We start from the raw sequence: 4,092 nt of genomic DNA, 5'->3' as shown, positions 1-4,092 counted from the left end.
TCGAACCCGCGGGCTCAGGCAATCCACTCACCTCGGCCTCCCAAAGCGTGGGATTACAGGCTGAGCCACCAAGCCCTGCTCCTCAGCCTTCTAAGTAGTGGGAACTACAGGCGTGTGCTACTACGCCCAGCTAATTTTTTATTTATTGTAGAGACGAAGCCTCGCCAAGTTGCCCGGACTGGTCTCGAACATGCGGGCTCAAAGCAATCCACTCGCCTCGGCCCCCCAAAGTGCTGGGGTTACAAACTGAGCCACTAACCCGGCCAGCAATTATTTCAAATGCTGTAAAATGCTGGACAGGCCAAATCTTCCGCGTGACGACCTCTGGGATGCATCACCTCATAACGGCAATGATTCAGACAGCACTTTTCAGTTTACAAAATATCTTCCACGTACCAGCATAATCTCACAAGCACCGAAGGTCGCTGGTTTGCTGTTTTACCCCCATTTAGAGAGGAAAAGGAATTTGTCCAAGGTCTCCTAATGAAAAGTCCACGAAACAGCAGTCCAGACTCCTGGTCTGGTCTTTAGCCAGTGTTTTGCAAGTGAGGGGGGTTCAGAGGTCTCATTAGAGGAGGAACAGTCACTGGAGTGTGTGAGCCAATGGAGCTGGTCCTGTCTGTAATGCTTCCCTAGTTCAGCCCCCAACTGGGTCTTTCTGGCTGGTGCCTGTCAGACAGAAGGCAAAACATGAATTTTAAAATATTGAGACCAGCCGGGCTCGGTGGCTCAGCCTGTAATCCCATGCCTTGGGAGGCTGAGGTGAGTGAATTGCCTGAGCCCGCGGGTTCGAGACCCACCTGGGCAACTTGGCAAGACCTCATCTCTACAATAAATCAAAATTCAGCCGGGCGTGGTAGCACGTGCCTATAGTTCCAGCTACTTGGAAGGCTGAGGTGGAAGAATCGCCGGAGCCCAGCAGGTCGAGGCTGCGGTGGCCGGGAGCAGCCACTGCACTCCACTCTGGGCGACAGAGTGAGACTCCAACTAAAAAAAAAAAAAGATTGAGACCAGGATAAGGGTAAGGCACAATGGCTCATGCCTGTTATCCCAGCACTTTGGGAGGCAGAGGCAAGAGGACTGCCTGAGCCCAGGGGTTCGAGACCAGCCCAGGCAGCTTCGCAAGACCTTGTCTCTACAGATAAATCACAAATTTAGCTGGGTGTGGTGGTGTGAGCCTGTAGTTCCTGTTAGTTGGAAGGTTGAGAAAGGACTGCCTGAGCCCAGCAGGTTGAGGCTGCGGTGAGCTGTAAGCATGCCACTACACTCCAGCCTGAGTGGCAGAGAAAGGCTCCAGCGCAAAAAAAAAAAAAAAAAAAAAAATAGGTTGATATCCCATAGCTTAGTGGCTCCTCAAAAAGTAAGGGAATTACCATATGACCAGCAATTCCACCCATGGTCTATGCCAGACAGCATTATCCATGATAGCCAGGAGGAGGAAACAACCTATGTGTCCATCACTGGATGATGGAAAAACAAATTATGGTCTATCCACACAGTAGAATAGTATTCAGCCCTAAAAAGGAATGAAAGACTAATACGTGCTACAACATAAATGGACCTCGAAAACATGCTAAGTGAAAGAAACCAGTCACAAAAGGTCACACAGGTATGATTCTGTTTCTATAAAATGTTTAGCTGGGCATGGTGGCTCAAGCCTGTGATCCCAGTACTTTGGGAGGTAGAGGTGAAAGGACTGCCTGAGCTCAGGGGTACAAGACAAGCCTGGACATCTTGGTGATGAGACCTCATCTCTACGATAAATCAAAAAATTAGCCGGGTGTGGCAGTACATGCCTATAGTTCCAGCTATTTGGAAGGCTGAGGCAGAAGGATTGCCTGAGTCCAGTAGGTCGAGGCTGCGGTGGCTGTGAGCATGCCACTGCACTCCAGCCGGGGCGACAGAGTAAGACCCCAACTCAAAAATAAATAAATAAAACAAAATGTTTAGAACAGGCAACTCCATAGAGACAGAAAGGAGATCAGTGCTTGCCCAGGACTGGGGGGAGGGGAGGCCTTCAAGGGAATGGGGAGTCACTGGCATAGGGTTTAACAGGTATAGATTTTCCTGGTTGGGCACGGTGGTTCACGCCTATAATCCCAGCACTTCGAGAGGCCGAGGTGGGAGGATCGCTTGGGCCCAGGAATTCAAGACCAGCCTGAGCAACATAGCGAGACCTCGTCTCTACAAAAATAAATTACTTACTTAATGGGATGCGGTAGCATGTGTCTTTAGTCCAAGCTACTAGGGAGGCTGAGGCGAAAGGACCACCTGAGCCCTGGTGGACTGAGGCTGTGGTGAGCCATGATTCTGCCACTGTACTCCAGCCTGGGCAACAGAGTGAGATCCTGACTCAAAAAAAAAAAAAATAGGCATAGTGTTTCTTTCTGTAATGATAAAAATGTTTTGAAATTAGATAGAGGTTAAGGCAGCACAACACTATGAATGTACTAAATGCCACTGAACTATACACTTTAAAATGGTCAGTGTTATGCGAACTTAAATCTCAATTTTTTAAAAGACTTAGGCCCAGCACAGTGGCTCACAACTGTAATCCCAGCACTTTGGGAGGCCAAAGCAGGAGAATCTCTTGAGCCCAGGAGTTCAAGACCAGCATGGGTAACATATTGAGACCTTATCTCTACAACAAATGTAAAAACAAAGTATCTGAGAGTGATGGCGTGTGCCTATAGTTCCAGCTACTCGAGAGACTGAGGTGGAAAGATCAGATCACCTGAGCTTATGAGGTTATAACTGCCTGAGGTGAGCTGCGAGCATGCCACTGTACTCCAGCCTGGGTGACAGAGCGAGACCCTGACTCTAAATAAATAAATAATAAAAGACTGACACGTTCCCTTAGGCTGTCAATTATCTCCATCTCTGGGACAGAATATTAACCTTTGGTTCATGCGTTTGACAAATTCTGCTGGACAAATGTCACGGGTGCCGCTGGAATTCAGTGAGTACATCCACAGATAGACATCTGTGGATGGTGGCCACTCCATGCCGATCACCATTATAAAAGGTCTCTGTGCATGCCAGGAAAACAGTGGGCGCTCAGTAGAGAGTTTATGAATGAATAAAATGGTATCTCTTGATGACACTGAGCGGTAATGGGGCAAGAGAGACAAAGGCGCAGACAGTGGCAGAAAGCCAGAGCTCCCTGGAAGGACTGGCTGCAAAGGAAATGTCAGTCACTCAGTCCTCCCTTCTGAAACGGTCCTTCCTGAAGTATTAACAGAACATCTACCAGGTCAAGCAATATGGCAGGGGAAGTCCAATGGGAACAGCATTAGGGAATTTACCACAACACTTCAGGCCTGTTTATGAACACAGAGTTTATGGCAAAGGAACACCAAAGAGTCCAATCATGTGTCAAGTTGCTCTGCCTCACGGGAAGAGAAGTGCAAATTCAGCCGACAGTGAGACAGTCTGGTGAGTCCTCAACAAGTTCAATGTAAAATTACCATATAACCAGCAATTCCTCTCCTAGGTATATACCCAAAAGGACTGAAAGCAGGGATTCAGACAGATACTTACACCAACATTCACAGCGACATTATTCATAACAGCCCAAGTGTCTACCAACAGGTGACTGGATAAACAAAATGTGGTCTATCCATACAACAGAATACCATTTCATCATAAAAAGGAAGGAAATTCTGTGTCATCCTACAACATGGATGAACCTTGAAGACGCTGTGCTAAGGAAAATGAGCCAGATATTAAAGGACAAATACTGGGCAACCCCTTTGGGTCCCCTCCCACTGTGGGAGCTCTTCTGTCCTCTCAATAAATCCTGCATAAAAAAATTTTTAGCTGGGCTTGGTGGCTCAGCCTGTAATCCCACGCCTTTGGGAGGCTGAGGTGAGTGGATTCCCTGAGGCTGAGGGTTCGAGACCCGCCTGGGCAGCGAGACCTCGTCTCTGCAATAAACCAAAAAATCAGCCAGGCGTGGTAGTGCACGCCTGTAGTTCCAGCTACTTGGAAGGCTGAGGTAGAAGGATTGCCTGAGCCCAGCAGGTCGAGTCTGCGGTGGCCATGAGCATGCCGCTGCACTCCAGCCTGGGTGACAGAGTGAGACTCCAACTC

The sequence above is a fragment of the Carlito syrichta genome, unplaced genomic scaffold (genome assembly GCF_000164805.1).
Source record: "Carlito syrichta isolate Samal-C Ts95f unplaced genomic scaffold, Tarsius_syrichta-2.0.1 Scaffold304458, whole genome shotgun sequence".
Taxonomy (NCBI): Eukaryota; Metazoa; Chordata; class Mammalia; order Primates; family Tarsiidae; genus Carlito; species Carlito syrichta.
The sequence above is the reverse complement of the archived record's forward strand: the minus strand, read 5'-3'. Positions refer to the sequence as shown.